Source organism: Pecten maximus, chromosome 10 (assembly GCF_902652985.1).
Source record: "Pecten maximus chromosome 10, xPecMax1.1, whole genome shotgun sequence".
NCBI classification, from domain to species: domain Eukaryota; kingdom Metazoa; phylum Mollusca; class Bivalvia; order Pectinida; family Pectinidae; genus Pecten; species Pecten maximus.
The window spans coordinates 14,767,807-14,785,985 of record NC_047024.1 but is presented as its reverse complement, the minus strand read 5'-3'; the positions used below and the strand labels follow the sequence as shown (position 1 = coordinate 14,785,985).

General features: G+C 35.9%; 1 protein-coding gene and 1 long non-coding RNA gene across 3 annotated transcripts in view; one reads left to right on the top strand and one right to left on the bottom strand.

Annotated features, from left to right (window-relative positions):
* The window catches only part of LOC117336789 (lipase maturation factor 2-like), a 72,010-nt gene that overhangs the window by 18,878 nt on the left and 34,953 nt on the right, over window positions 1–18,179 (bottom strand). The gene's annotated exons all lie outside the window — the stretch shown is intronic.
* LOC117336790 overlaps window positions 4,535–18,179 on the top strand; it is a 33,715-nt gene continuing 20,070 nt past the window's right edge. Inside the window, exons 1-2 of the long non-coding RNA XR_004534652.1 lie at window positions 4,535–5,202; window positions 8,884–8,940. This is a non-coding gene — a long non-coding RNA (uncharacterized LOC117336790). The remainder of the gene's footprint in view (window positions 5,203–8,883; window positions 8,941–18,179) is intronic.

Below are 18,179 nucleotides of genomic sequence, written 5' to 3'. Positions count from 1 at the left end.
AATCACTGGTCATTAGTACAGACAATACACTAAATCACTAGTCATTAGTACAGACAATACACTAAATCACTGGTCATTAGTACAGACAATACACTAAATCACTAGTCATTAGTACAGACAATACAATAAATCACTGGTCATTAGTACAGACAATACACTATATCACTGGTCATTAGTACAGACAATACACTATATCACTGGTCATTAGTACAGACAATACACTAAATCACTGGCATTAGTACAGACAATCCACTAAATCACTGGTCATTAGTACAGACAATACACTAAATCACAGGTCATTAGTACAGACAATACACTAAATCACTGGTCATTAGTACAGACAATACACTAAATCACTGGTCATTAGTACAGACAATACACTAAATCACTGGTCATTAGTACAAACAATACACTAAATCACTGGTCATTAGTACAGACAATACACTAAATCACAGGTCATTAGTATAGACAATACACTAAATCACTGGTCATTAGTATAGACAATACACTAAATCACTGGTCATTAGAACAGACAATACATTAAATCACTGGTCATTAGTACAGACAATACACTAAATCACTGGTCATTAGTACAGACAATACACTAAATCACTGGTCATTAGTACAGACAATACACTAAATCACTGGTCATTAGTACAGACAATACACTAAATCACTGGTCATAAGTACAGACAATACACTAAATCACTGGTCCTTAGTACAGACAATACACTAAATCACTGGTCCTTAGTACAGACAATACACTAAATCACTGTTCACTAGTACAAACAATGCACCAAATCCAAACTTTTAACTGGTGAATATCAAAATCGATAAATCTTAACAAAAGTTATCATCATACGAGAACACTGTCTATATAAAAGACACTTCAAGAACTGACAAAACAACAGTGAATTATTTTGGAGAATGGATGGGACGATTTTATAAAAGCTTAAAAAAATAAAACAAAAAATACTTTATAAACTTCAAACAGAAATAGTGAAGACAATTTTTTTTTCTTGAAGTAATCAGTAGTTATCCTGGTGTTATTTCCATGCATGGTCGATCTTATGACAAGCTATCATCACATCACCTAGTTAATGTACTAGGCCACGGAACAGACCCTACAGGTACTCGACTGCCTTAATTATGATATATATATATAGGTATAGAGATTATAAGGTTAAGACCATGTAATCATTGTCATCACATGTATACCACATAAAGTCAGAAATGATCACGACAGATTGTGTATGACACATTTCACACAACATTTAACCTTTTGTGTACTGAACGTATTTTGATGTTATTCCATCATAACAAGCAGTCCACACAACTTCAACATTCCAACCCAAAAATCGGGTCAAGGTTAAACCAACCAGGGGATAACTCCAATGTGTTAGGAAATTTGAGGCGACATATGTAGATTTTGATGACATAAATTCAGTTAACTGATGACAGTGGAAACAATAAAACGGACACTTGTAACTATATTCATCATATAACACCAAAAATAAAAAAAAGTCCAGGTTATCCTCATTCTTATTTATATCGATGTGAGAACTAAGGTCATTTTAGCTTGTGGCTACCTCAATGAACAGCCCAAGGACACCATCTGTGAGCTTCCTGAGAAACACTTTTACCATCCCAGGTGTGCTGAAAGCTCACCTTGGTTCATCACCTGAGGTCCAGTAGTCTGAAACTCTACTGGCTGAGCTACCAAACCCCTTATGTATATCATGTAAACTCTACTGGCTGAGCTACCAAACCCCTTATTTATATCTCTGATATGTATACTCTACTGGCTGAGCCCCTTACATATATACATATATATATATATTTATGATACTCTACTGACTGAGTTACTGAGCCCCTTACATATATATGACACTCTACTGCATACATGCCATACCTCCCGGCGTGAGACAAAATCTCCCTTATTTTCAAGTCATTTATTTTCTCCCGGCAGGAGAGCCAAAATTCCCGTATTTTGTAATTCCCTCCGGTATTTTTGCCGACGCCATTTTTGTTTACAATACAGTGTTTTTCTCGCGAGATTTGGCTAAATTTAGCAATCACGTGATCCATCTGTTCACGTGATCACTCAATCAAAATGGCGCCTGTTGGACACGGCTTTCACACGAAGCTCTGGCTAGTGTTATGTTTACGCTAGAATATCTATCACCATGAAATAAAGGCAAGTCGCTTACAAACAATTTTAACCCCCTTAGCTAACAGACTTGAATTATGGTTTGTTTTCTTTTAGGACCATACTTTGATGATGGTAATTGATACAGAGTCTGGTCAGACGCAAAATCACACGTGTTTTTCATTTACCATGTGTATCGTTGATCAGTGATAGCAAGATGAAATCCGATAATTTCTTTTAGAAAACTATCAAATTAGCACATCTGTTGGTCGTTACAAAGTGGTCAATCATGGTGTTTACAATGACTGTACAGTCCATGACAGAGACAATATACAAAATCTAGAATGATCGTGATAAGATTTACTGCAGTCTCCTAACATTAACATCTTCCGTTCTCATAATTTCATGTATACACTTGCACACTTGGAATATTTTTATATCTAAATGGTCCAACATAAGGTATCCCACAGGACATTTCATGGTGATTTTTACAACTGATGTGTTCCCTCAGAGTGGATCAAGCTTTCTAATTTTAAGAAAATCCAAACTGATAAATGAATAACTTGCTTGTCTTAATCTTTAGCTACATGTAATTATAATATACCCTTTTCAAATGCTGTTATGCAATGTGCATAAAGCTGTGAAACTTTTTGTGTTACATAAAAAAAATCGGAAAAAAATTCATATCATCAGAATCTGAATGTATACTTATTGCATTTTTTACCTTATACAACTTTTTGTTGTTTGCATATACAATATGATTAATATCTTAAATAAATACAAATATTCTTTATCACTTTCAAAATTAGTTAATTGCTAAAAAATTGAGTAAAAATGTCGATATTTATGTCGCGCACAAATCTCCCTTATTTTAGGCAAAATTCCCTTAAAAAAATCATCAATCTCCCTTATTGGTCTCCCAAAAATATGGCATGTATGCTACTGACTGAGCCCCTTACATATATATATTTCTGATCTCTACTGACTAAGTTACTGAGCCCCTTATATATATTTATGATACTCTACTGACTGAGCCCCTTACATATATATATATATTTATGATACTCTACTGACTGAGTTACTGAGCCCCTTATATATATTTATGATACTCTATTGACTGAGCCCCTTACATATATATATATTTCTGATCTCTACTGACTGAGTTACTGAGCCCCTTATATATATTTATGATACTCTATTGACTGAGCCCCTTACATACATATATATATTTCTGATCTCTACTGACTGAGTTACTGAGCCCCTTATATATATTTATGATACTCTACTGACTGAGCCCCTTATATATATATGACACTCTACTGACTGAGCCCCTTATATATATTTATGATACTCTATTGACTGAGCCCCTTACATATATATATATTTCTGATCTCTACTGACTGAGTTACTGAGCCCCTTATATATATTTATGACACTCTACTGACTGAGCCCCTTACATATATATATATTTCTGACACTCTACTGACTGATCGAGCCCCTTACATATATATATATATATATACAAATGTATACATTTAATTTTTAAGACTTGGCAAAAGTCAACCAAGTATATTGACACCAGATTTAATGTTTAGTTGTTTATACACTTAAGTTGATGATAATCTTTTTTGACTTGACTATTAATTAATTCTATTGAGGAATCTGATCTAGTTGGTATCTGAAGGTGATATAGTATTGGCTGTGACATTGAATCGTGTACATATGTGTATCGCTCAGACATAATTATAGTTTAAGTACCGTAGTCCATTACTGATGACATACAATACATGGATTATGTAACAATTATAATTATCATTAATTGTAGATATTTGATACACATTTTATCTATTATGTATACAATAATGTTTTCTAATTTTAAAACATAAAGACCCTTGATCTTAATGCCTACTAGTAAATGCTTTTGAAGTATCTGGTTGTTCCCATGACCAGTCTGATAATCAATTTAAATTTAACCAATAAAACCGTATACATTTAATAACTTAACATGATATCCAAGCAATTTTATTTGAAAATTTGTAAGGTATCTTCAAATCTTAAATTCTACAATAGATAAAAATCAATTTAAAAATACACACACCTTTCAGGAGCACATAAATCGTTTAAAGTAGTAACACAAGAAGAATATCTATTCAATTCCGTCGCTGGGTGCGTAGAATAGGATCTGAGATGTGAGAAACGATACTAGGCTCGGGAACATTGAGCATACATATAAATAGTATTGACTATTTTACAGCGGACTCCAATGACAAACTGTTTAATAGGTCTATCCTGATAACCTTTGGTTATCGTGCATCATTAGTAGGAATGTAACAAGCCAAGGTGGTGTTATAATCCCACCTAATACTGGCCACATCCATGTGTATACTGCTTCTACATCGGGTCGACATTAAGATTGCTTCAGTAACTCCAACCAAATATCACCTTTAGTTAATTTATCATACTGTGGTACTAAATACAACGAACAATAAGTGTGTTTGGAATCTAGCTAGATATAATGACTTTGGCCAATTTCCTACTGTTATCCGTCAGTGGTACTTGACAAAGTACAAACAAGGACTGTGTATAATATTTGGCGTCACACAATAACTCTGGTGAGTTTATTTATTATTAATTGTTTGTATACTTTACAAAATACATATAAGTCATTTGTACAGAGCCCGAGAAGTTTATGTAGTCAAGGCTGTTTGCTGGATCACTATTTATAAGTGGTACTCTTCGGGCACCTCTCTATACAGTATAATACTTAGAGCCTTCTGAAACTCTCACCTAGCAGTTGGATGTATGTGATGTTTAACTTATAAGTGGAACTACTGATATTGTTGGGTCAAGCAAGAACTTAAGTCCAACGCTATGCCAGGTTACTCACACATCTAAATGTTGACAGAGAATTAATTCTATGGTGAAAAAAACTATGACAACTAAACTTAGTGAACACGCCATCTGGGATTAATTATCAACAGATCATCAGGTTCATCATCAACAACACCCGATCGCCAGGTTCAGTATCTTCATTGCCATAGCTTCCATTTCAGGTAAAAACTTTATCTCACCTATCTCACACAGTATAAAAGGTCTTAAAAGCTAGAAGATATACAATTAATAATATAATGAACATTTTGCTGCTTATAGAAGCTTAAGTCATTTGAAGGAAAATGTGTTAAATAAATTCTTTCATATAATCCTTTATTGATAGAAAGTGAAACTGGTATAATGTTATGGGAAAGATTATGTTCCACACTCATGTGACATCAAATTTCTTAATTACAAAATGTTCTGACCTTTGACATACTGATTAAGACACAATAATCAATGAACCTAAGATACATCTCCATGTCAAACACTTACGTAATATTTACACAACAATATTTACACTATAATGTCTACACACTATGATCCTATACTATGAATATATACACTGCTCTACACTGCTGTTTAGTACTGTTACCATCTTGAGATTTTAAAACCATTGGGCCCAAATGTTCAAAAGCTGATTGGCCAATTTGAAAGCATTTTTTTTCAAAATGTAATCTTTAAAGAATGTAGAAATGATAGCCATGTGTTGTTCTAATGCAATGCATGCTAGTTATATCTCTACATATCTAACAAACATTTGTCTTGGGTCAATGCTGGAGTCTTTATCAAACACTATCCATATTTATTAGATTTTCATTGGTTCAACACTCAGATATATGCATTTCATTATTGAAACATTAAAAATTGGCCAAGAATTCTTATAAATATGCAGCGAACTGTAAACAATCTTAAATGAAATATGAAGGTAATCATAAATGAAATACGAACTCTACGTATTAAAAATAACAGTCATAAATAGATTTTGCTACTGGATAAGTCAAAAGACACCCCTGGTGTAATGTTTATAAGATATTTGTTTGATGTTAATGAAGAATGCCAAGTTTCATTTCTCCCATGAGACACAAATTGATTTCCTCAGATGGAATGCACCATCAGTGTACATAATGGTTTTGTTCGGGAGTTGAAGAATTAAAAATCTATAGTACCAAACCTAGGTATGTGTAAATCTCTGATAAGTCTATATAACACCAATGTTTGAGGTGTTGAGTCAGATCCTAAAAGTATTGGACAGCCTGATAAAGCAGGTGTTAACCCTATACCACTATTACAATGTCAAATGTTCTGTAAGCAATATAAGACTATAATTTTACTGGATTTTCAAAAGGAGGATGTTAAGTAAAGACCAATGTCTTAAAACTTTGTTAGCTTTCTTATTCAGAGATATTACTTTTTAAAAATATTTTTGTTATCAATTCTGTATTGTGAAATTTAAAGGGTTACATTCTGGGCAGATTTGGTAACTCTGGCCTAGAACATTGAATATCCAACTTAACATTTCATTTTCAATTGATTTTTTTTTTTTTTTTTTTTTAAATGTTTCAACATTATCTTGCTACAAAGTTTACTAAGCTGAATTCATTGCTGCTGAAATAATGATATAAAATATTAAAATTATAACATACTGTTGTAAAACAATGAAAATTACTCTGACACTTCACAGCTTAGGTACAGTATAATGTACATGTAAGTATTCTAGAGTTAAAACATGCAAAGAGAAAACACGAGGCATGTAAATCTTTAATTCAGAATTCACTTATAAACAGTCAGGAAGGCATTGTTACTATCTTTTCTTATGAAGTTTCTTTAAATTCCATAAAAACATAAAACACATCAGGTAAGACTCTACAAATCTCTATAACATAAACTAGAACATGCCTGTAAGACATAATAAATACACCCCCCCCCCCCCCCCCCCCCCCCTTATAAAACAATGTGAGACCTGTACAAAAGGGGTCAAAGGTGACTTTTGACCATTCAACCTTGACCAATGAAAACCAGAATGTGATCAAGTGTAGAACTCAAATCTGATGAGGAGTTTAGGAGATGACATCGCCTTCCCTCCCCCAATAAAATTGACATAACTATGATGGATTACTGATCTCAATAACGTAGGAATGAACTACAATGGAATAAAGACTCTATATATCTCTATAACACAGGAGTTGCCTCATACTGAGATTATATGTGAAACCTGACACTGCTAACTCCTGTGATTGGTATCAGAGTAGTCTATCAGTGTTAACCTGATATACACTGTATTTACAAATTAAAATCCATTTTAATTTAAAATCCATTTTAATTGAGCCCAAAAGCGAGTAAAAGCATTTGCTACTGAGTCTCATTGACCTTCAAAAGCTATTTTCTTCAATAAGTATACAGATACCAAAGAATTAAAGTACTAGATATCCATAGATTTTCTTTCACGATTATAAGTCTGAACATTTGGGAAAAAAAAAAATATATATATATAAGCAGCTTTTGTTATTTAAAGGTAATCATGAATTCAGTCAAATGAGACAAACTTCCAAGTGCAACCAACTTATATATATAATTAGCTAAGTGCACTCTGACAAGTCGCTGTGTTATAAGATGTACCTGGTAAACTGACAACTTAGTAAATGAAGGGTGATAACTCTAAATTTACCCTGGACATCATATGTTGGCAGTACAACATAGGTGTAAAATTTCATCAACATTGGTACAGCACTTCAGGAGAAGTAGTTTGATAAAACCTTAATGGACAAGCTGAAGGACACCCAGAAAGGTATCAAACATCTAGACGGTCCGACAAATGGACAGATATTCAGAAAGACATTTCGACGAGCAGGCTTTGTTATAGATTTAAATATATTGAATACAATGTAAACTGATTTTTTTTAAAATCTAAATGATAAGCAAACCAATTTATACATGAAATTGCATCATTATAAATAAAAAGCAACATTATCATTGTTTTAAATTCTCTTATCAAACTACATATAAAATGGCCACTTATGCTTTGCTAGTTTTCACTATTTACATATACTACCTCTTTCTCTAGCTTGAATATAAAGGTAAAGATGAACAGTCGATGTACAAACATCATTCTATTTACAAAAGCGTGGTGCATTACAAATTAAATGAAGTAAAAATTATCATATCAATGGTGCTAAAATGTCGATAATCCTTCAATCCAAAACTCCATTTAGTGAATTTGATCAAACTAGATAGTAGTTCAAGGTTTAACAGTTGTCAGTGTGTGGATCTGTCTGTGATATCCATGGTGTGATGGACTGTATATCTGATAATGTGGGCTACATGTACCCTGACAGGTGCTGTTTACTAATATAAGGTGCATATTCATTATCTCTTTTATTCTATTATTTAACTTGGTTCAATTATTACTTTTGATATCCATATTTGTGATAGTAAGCATTTTTTTTCTGTAATTGATATTCTCAAATTAATACTGTCCATTGGGAAAGGTTTGCCTATTTTAGTCCATTTTGTAAATCTATCAGAAAAAGAAATATTAGTTCACAGACTTACATACCTATTATGTATTGTATAGTAATAACATAGGTGGATGGCAAAATGTGGCATTCTTACAATTTTTCTGTTGCTAATGACAACATTATATGATCCAATTAATATATTTGTGATGTAACACATTTTGTTTAATACCAGTATATTGAAATTGTCAATAATTTCTGTAATATCATTATCATTTTATATAATTACTTCTAAATGATCTAGTGTTTGTGTGAATCTTATAGTACACATTATGTAAATGTTCCGAAATATACAATACAGGTATTATATATTTGATTTCATATTGACATAGAGGATTGTAATTTCAGGTAAAACAAGAAAACAACAAGCTAAAGACAAAGGTGTGAAGATAGGGACCACAACAGGTATGTTAGTATAAATACTAGTTACATATTAGGTCATTAACAGATATACATTATCATTGTTATCCACATGTAAATACAGTAAAACTTGTACTGTATGAAACAATATTCAAAGTGTATTTACTGAAATTACTTAAACAGCAGCTTGTATTTAGGTTGTAAGCAAACCAGGTATAACACAGTTACCTCCCTTGGACTTTTCTGTCCATAATGCCAAGCTTAGAGCTGGATAGTTATCTCCCTTTGACCATAAGTAATTAGAATGGTAGTGATGCAGTTGAGTTCATGTACATAACTATAAAGTCACTATGTAAAAATCAGACACTTTATTACACCTTTAAATCACACAATGTGCTTACAAGGTAAAGTTTTCATACGAATTCAGCAGTGATTTTTTCTTTTTATTGGAAAGAGTGGGGTTTTTTTTAGTTTTTTTTTTTAAAACAATTTCTGAAGCAGTCTTTGTCTGATAACAAAAATATGACTGAATTGTTAAACCAGTGAGGTAAATAAGCAACCTTTCACAATTAATTAATTAAGCGCACTCATCTTCTTGGGAATTATTTCAGGGGCAGGCGTCCTGATTCAGGTTAAATACGGGTAACACTTAGTGTACAGTATCTCTATAGTGACTACATGGTCACCATGGAAACACTTGCATCTTCATTACAGATACTTGAATAAACCTCTAAACTTTTTACCCCAGTGTTTGTAGCTGTGTAAGTATAGTTCCCATAAACCTTGATTCCGAAGTAGAGTATACCTGTCAATAAAGGCAGCTAAAAACATACCATTTAAAATTTTAAAGACGGAATCTGAGGAAGGATCTTGAAGGTGGCCTATCAAATATGTTTCTTTTTCTAATTAACACTATGTAAGTCCTTAGTGGTGACAAAGTCGATCAATTAGATATCAGTGTCCTGTAGGCTATAGAATGTCAATATCAGACCAATTGTTTTTAATTAATATGGTCTTCAAGGTAATAAAATGGTCAGTATTGTCATAAAACAGGATCAAAATGTAATATTGAGTAGATGTAATTAAAAGATCACATAATAGGTAATTAAACTAGGAAATGTTAGCATCACCACGCCCATATACTCCAGTTGTTCTAATATCTCTAACATCTGAAAAAAATTCCCATTTGTCCACACAGCATTGATGTTTGTCCCTGAAGGAACTATTGTTTAAAATATCAGCCTCCTATCAATGCTAATGAGTGTATGGAAAACTCAAAGGGTAACACTCCATTCAAATACATACAACTGTATTTGATTTAATTTCATCACATGACTTTCCTTAGGTAGTTACAGTTTTCAGTGTTCTATCGGCTTTAGTTAGTAACTGGCCATAGTTTACAACTACATGACTCCGCCTATTGCTGGGTTTCATCTCAGGACTGTAGTCAGTGTTCTATCAACTTTAGTTAGTTACTGGTTACCACCTACATGACTCCACCTATTGCTGGGTTCTCTCTAAACAACTTTAGTCAACATGACCTGTGTGCATGGTTTGGACACTAAAACATGATACACAACTCTCAATGGTTGGGACTGGGAGTAGGGAAGGCATAGAATTGAACAGTTGGGGCTTTTCTGAGAAATGGTCCAAATATTACTTGAAGTAAAAGACTAAGGTACTCAAGGGAGAAGATCAAAGTGGCCTTCATAGGCAGGTAGCTATATATAATGATTACTATGAATTGTACATACACAAGTAGGAAACGTAATCACCATACAGAATTGGCTGATAAGGCAGTTTTACTGTAAAACATTTTATAATGCTATTCAATTATATAGGGCATAGTGTGAATTAATCCCAATCCATGTTAACGTCAGAATTTCTTCTCATGAAAATAGAAAGTTGATAGGTATAGAAGACACACAAACAACATTCAAGTCATGGTAACCTTGTCGTGTTGACTGTCATCTGACAGAGCCCAAAGTAAACATTGTCCTGTCTGACATACCTAAGGAGACCGTCAGAACGGCCCATCTTACCTATCGGTGCTATTATAGTCTGTCAATTCAACAGTATAATTACTTGACTAGATCATATATGAACACAGATGTGTATTGATAAGTCTGGGGCGTGATAAAGGATTCCTGTTATACAGTCAAACCTGCCTAAGTAGCGACCTTTGTTTTTAGCGACTTCCTGTCTTCTACAACGTTTTTTTTTATCCTCCCGATGCATTTCGCTATATTTTTTACCTGTTTTAAGTGACTTCCTGTCTAACACAACTAACGACCTTGTTTTTATCGCCCCTACATAGCCAAAAACCTGTATATAAATATAGATCCAGTACCTACAGGGAACCGTACCGTCTCTATATAAATATAGATCTAGTACCTACAGGGAACCGTACCGTCTATATATATATATATAGATCTAGGGAACCATACCGTCTCTATATAAATATAGATCTAGGGAACCATACCGTCTCCATATAAATATAGATCCAGTACCTACAGGGAACCATACAGTCTCTATATAAATATAGATCTGGTACCTACAGGGAACCATGCCGTCTCTATATAAATATAGATCTAGTACCTACAGGGAACCATACCGTCTATATATAAATATAGATCCAGTACCTACAGGGAACCATGCCGTCTCTATATAAATATAGATCTAGTACCTACAGGGAACCATACCGTCTCTATATAAATATAGATCTAGGGAACCATACCGTCTCCATATAAATATAGATCCAGTACCTACAGGGAACCATACCTTCTCCATATAAATATAGATCCAGTACCTACAGGGAACCGTACCGTCTCTATATAAATATAGATCTAGTACCTACAGGGAACCGTACCGTCTATATATAAATATAGATCTAGGGAACCATACCGTCTCTATATAAATATAGATCTAGGGAACCATACCGTCTCCATATAAATATAGATCCAGTACCTACAGGGAACCGTACCGTCTCTATATAAATATAGATCCAGTACCTACAGGGAACCGTACCGTCTCTATATAAATATAGATCTAGTACCTACAGGGAACCGTACCGTCTATATATAAATATAGATCTAGGGAACCATACCGTCTCTATATAAATATAGATCTAGGGAACCATACCGTCTCCATATAAATATAGATCCAGTACCTACAGGGAACCATACCGTCTCTATATAACTATAGATCTAGTACCTACAGGGAACCGTACCGTCTCCATATAAATATAGATGTAGGGAACCGTACCGTCTCTATATAAATATAGATCTAGTATCTACAGGGAACCGTACCGTCTCCATATAAATATAGATCTAGGGAACCGTACCGTCTCTATATAAATATAGATCCAGTACCTACAGGGACCCGTACCGTCTCTATATCAATATAGATCTAGGGAACCGTACCGTCTCTATATAAATATAGATCTAGGGAACCATACCGTCTATATATAAATATAGATCTAGGAAACTGTACCGTCTCTATATAAATAAAGATCTAGGGAACCATACCGTCTCTATATAAATATAGATCCAGTACCTACAGGGAACCATACCGTCTCTATATAAATATAGATCTAGGAAACCGTACCGTCTCTATATAAATATAGATCTAGTACCTACAGGGAACCGTACCGTCTCTATATAAATATAGATCCACTACCTACAGGGAACCGTACCGTCTCTATATAAATATAGATCCAGTACCTACAGGGAACCATACCGTCTCTATATAAATATAGATCCAGTACCTACAGGGAACCATACCGTCTCTATATAAATATAGATCTAGTACCTACAGGGAACCATACCTTCTCTATATAAATATAGATCTAGTACCTACAGGGAACCGTACCGTCTCTATATAAATATAGATCTAGTACCTACAGGGAACCGTACCGTCTCTATATAAATATAGATCCAGTACCTACAGGGAACCGTACCGTCTCTATATAAATATAGATCTAGGGAACCATACCGTCTCTATATAAATATAGATCCAGTACCTACAGGGAACCGTACCGTCTCTATATAAATATAGATCTAGGGAACCATACCGTCTCTATATAAATATAGATCTAGTACCTACAGGGAACCGTACCGTCTCTATATAAATATAGATCTAGTACCTACAGGGAACCGTACCGTCTATATATAAATATAGATCTAGGGAACCATACCGTCTCCATATAAATATAGATCCAGTACCTACAGGGAACCATACCGTCTCTATATAAATATAGATCCAGTACCTACAGGGAACCATACCGTCTCTATATAAATATAGATCCAGTACCTACAGGGAACCATACCGTCTCTATATAAATATAGATCTAGTACCTACAGGGAACCATACCGTCTCTATATAAATATAGATGTAGGGAACCATACCGTCTCTATATAAATATAGATCTAGTACCTACAGGGAACCGTACCGTCTATATATAAATATAGATCTAGGGAACCATACCGTCTCTATATAAATATAGATCTAGGGAACCATACCGTCTCTATATAAAAATAGATCTAGGGAACCGTACCATCTTTATATAAATATAGATCTAGTACCTACAGGGAACCATACCGTCTATATATATATATATAGATCCAGTACCTACAGGGAACCGTACCGTCTCTATATAAATATAGATACAGTACCTACAGGGAACCGTACCGTCTCTATACAAGAGGCCCAGAGGGCCTGTATCGCTCACCTGGATTGTATGAGATATGAAACAATAAACAGTTCCTTCCTTTTTTTTTGAATGTTTTTGAATCCCTACCCAAAAGGATACTACCAATCAAACCAGTCAAATATGAGCTGTTTCAGAGAAAAAGTTCATATCAATTTAGTTAAATTGACCCCTTTTGGCTCAACCCCTCAGCCCCCTGGAGGGTCAACCCCAAAATTTGTACAATTTTTAATCCCCACCCCATGACCATGCTACCATACAAATGTGAGCAATATACACTGCTTAGTTTCAGAGAAGAAATTGTTTATATCAATTTAGCCAAATTCACCCCTTTTGGCCCCACCCATCAGCCCCAAGGGGGTCAGCCCAATCATGTATACAGTTTTGAATCCCCACCTATAGTGATGCTACCAGGCAAATATGAGAGATATCCATTGCTCTGTTTCAGAGAAGAAGTCATTTATATCAATATATCCCGATTGATCCCTTTTGACCCCACCCCTCAGGCCCCTGGGGTCAGCCCCATCATTTGGACAATTTTGAATCCCCACCCAATAGTGATGCTACCAGGCAAATATGAGCAATATCCATTGTTCATTTTCAGAGAAGAAGTTGTTTATATCAGTATAGTTATATTTACCCCTGTTGGCCCCGCCCCTCAGGCCCCTGGGGGGTCAGCCCCACCATTTGTACAATTTTGAATCCCCACCTCATAGTGTTGCTACCAGGCAAATATGAACAATATTTATAGCTCGGTTTTAGAGAAGAAGTCGTTTATATCAATATAGCCCAATTGACCCCTTTTGGCCCCGCCCCTCAGGCCCCAGGGGGCCAGCCCCATCATTTGCACAGTTTTGGATCCCCACCCAATAGTGATGCTACCAGGTAAATATGAGCGAAATCCATTGCTCGTTTTCAGAGAAGAAGTTGTTTATATCAGTATAGCTATATTTACCCCTGTTGGACCCGCCCCTCAGGCCCCTGGGGGGTCAGTCCCACCATTTGTACAATTTTGAATCCCCACCTCATAGTGTTGCTACCAGGCAAATATAAATAATATTTAGAGCTTGGTTTTAGAGAAGAAGTCGTTTATATCAATATAGCCCAATTGACCCCTTTTGGCCCCACCCCTCAGGCCCCAGGGGGCGAGCCCCATCATTTGTACAGTTTTGAATCCCAAACAAATAGTGATGCTACCAGGTAAATATGAGCAATATCCATTGCTCTGTTTCAGAGAAGAAGTCGTTATATGTCAATATAGACCGATAGAACACATTTGGCCCCGCCCCTCAGGCCCCTGGGGGTCAGCCCCATTATTTGTACAATTTGGAATCCCCAACCAATAGTGATGCTACCAAGTAAATATGAGCAATATCCATTGCTTGGTTTCAGAGAAGAAGTCGTTTATATAAATATAGCCCAATTGACCACATTTGGCCCCGCCCCTCAGGCCCCTAGGGGGTCAGCCCCATCATTTGTACAATTTTGAATCCCCACCTCATAATGATGCTACCAGGCAAATATGAGTGATATCCATTACTCGGATTCATAGAAGAAGTTGTTTATATCAATATAGCTATATTGACCCCTTTTGGCTCCGCCCCTCAGACTCCTGGGGGGTCAGCCCCACCATTTGTACAATTTTGAGTCCCCAACCAATAGTGATGCTACCCAGTAAATATGAGCAATATCCATTGCTCAGTTTCAGAGAAGAAGTCGTTTATATGAATATAGCCCAATTGACCACATTTGGCCCCGCCCCTCAGGCCCCTAGGGGGTCAGCCCCATTATTTGTACAATTTTGAATCCCCACCTCATAGTGATGCTACCAGGGAAAGATGAGTGATATCCATTGCTTGGATTCAGAGAAGAAGTCGTTTATATCAATATAGCTATATTGACCCCTTTTGGCCCCGCCCCTCAAACCCCTGGGGGGTCAGCCCCACCATTTGTACAATTTTGAGTCCCCATCCCATAGGGATGCTGCTGACCAAATTTGGTCGAATTCTAATCAGTGGTTATGAAGAAGAAGTCAATTGTTGACGGACGGACGGACGACGGACGACACGGTATGGCATAAGCTCACCTTGGTCCTTCGGACCAGGTGAGCTAATAAATATAGATCCAGTACCTACAGCCTCACCCGGAACCGTACCGTCTCTATATAAATATAGATCTAGTATCTACAGGGAACCGTACCGTCTCCATATAAATATAGATCTAGGGAACCATACCGTCTCTATATAAATATAGATCTAGGGAACCGTACCGTCTCTATATAAATATAGATCTAGTACCTACAGGGAACCATACCGTCTCTATATAACTATAGATCTAGTACCTACAGGGAACCGTACCGTCTCCATATAAATATAGATGTAGGGAACCGTACCGTCTCTATATAAATATAGATCTAGTATCTACAGGGAACCGTACCGTCTCCATATAAATATAGATCTAGGGAACCGTACCGTCTCTATATAAATATAGATCCAGTACCTACAGGGACCCGTACCGTCTCTATATAAATATAGATCTAGGGAACCGTACCGTCTCTATATAAATATAGATCTAGGGAACCATACCGTCTCTATATAAATATAGATCTAGGAAACCGTACCGTCTCTATATAAATAAAGATCTAGGGAACCATACCGTCTCTATATAAATATAGATCCAGTACCTACAGGGAACCATACCGTCTCCATATAAATATAGATCCAGTACCTACAGGGAACCATACCGTCTCTATATAAATATAGATCTAGGAAACCGTACCGTCTCTATATAAATATAGATCTAGTACCTACAGGGAACCGTACCGTCTCTATATAAATATAGATCCACTACCTACAGGGAACCGTACCGTCTCTATATAAATATAGATCCAGTACCTACAGGGAACCATACCGTCTCTATATAAATATAGATCCAGTACCTACAGGGAACCATACCGTCTCTATATAACTATAGATCTAGTACCTACAGGGAACCGTACCGTCTCCATATAAATATAGATGTAGGGAACTGTACCGTCTCTATATAAATATAGATCTAGTATCTACAGGGAACCGTACCGTCTCCATATAAATATAGATCTAGGGAACCGTACCGTCTCTATATAAATATAGATCCAGTACCTACAGGGACCCGTACCGTCTCTATATAAATATAGATCTAGGGAACCGTAACGTCTCTATATAAATATAGATCTAGGGAACCATACCGTCTCTATATAAATATAGATCTAGGAAACCGTACCGTCTCTATATAAATAAAGATCTAGGGAACCATACCGTCTCTATATAAATATAGATCCAGTACCTACAGGGAACCATACCGTCTCTATATAAATATAGATCTAGGAAACCGTACCGTCTCTATATAAATATAGATCTAGTACCTACAGGGAACCGTACCGTCTCTATATAAATATAGATCCACTACCTACAGGGAACCGTACCGTCTCTATATAAATATAGATCCAGTACCTACAGGGAACCATACCGTCTCTATATAAATATAGATCCAGTACCTACAGGGAACCATACCGTCTCTATTTAAATATAGATCTAGTACCTACAGGGAACCATACCTTCTCTATACAAGAGGCCCAGGGGCCTTAACGGTCATCTGACTCTAAATTAAAACCCTTATATTATTGTAGTATGCATTCTCTGTAGCAAGTATATAATGGCACTGTTGGCCATGGTGGCCATCTTGGATTTCAGACCGACCCAATAAATAATAACACTTGGTCTGGACCATCTAAGGATAATTTCTGGTAAGTTAGAGCTGAATCCCACGGTGTGGAATTTGAGAAGAAGTTTGAAATAGGTGTTGTTCAGGAAAACCATGATTGCGCAATCATGTTACAAAATGGCCGCCATTGCTGCCATGCCAAAGTTTTTACGAGGCCAAAAAAATAACAACACTTTGTTTGCCCTCCTTCCTTAACATCCTCACCAATTTCGAGCTCAATGGCACCAGTGGAACTGGAGAAGAAGTTTAAAATGTGTTTTTTAAGATAGCGGATATGGTGGCCATCTTGCATTTCAGACCAATCTAAAAAATAACAATACTTGGTCGGGATTATCTCAGAAACATTTCAGGCAAGTTTCAGCCCAAAAGCACAGGTGAAACTTGAAAAAAAGTTTAAAATGTGTTTTTGAAAATAGTGGTTATGGTGGCCATCTTGGATTTCGGCCCGACTCGAAAAATAACAACACTTGGTCGGGATCAAATCAGGATCATTTCAGGCAATTTTTAGCTCAATAGCACTGGTGGAACTTGGGAAGAAGTTTAAAATGTGTTTTTCAGGATAGCGGCTATGTCGGCCATCTTGGATTTCGAATTGGCCCGAAAAATAACAACACTTGGTGGGAATCATCTCAGGATCATTTCTGGCAAGTATCAGCCCAACAGCACTGGTGGAACTTGAGAAGAAGTTTAAAATGTGTTTTTCAAGATGGCGGCTATGGCTGCCATCTTGGATTTCGGACCGACCCTAAAAATAACAACACTTGGTCGGGATCATATCAGGATCATTTCAGGCAAGTTTCAGCTCAATGACACC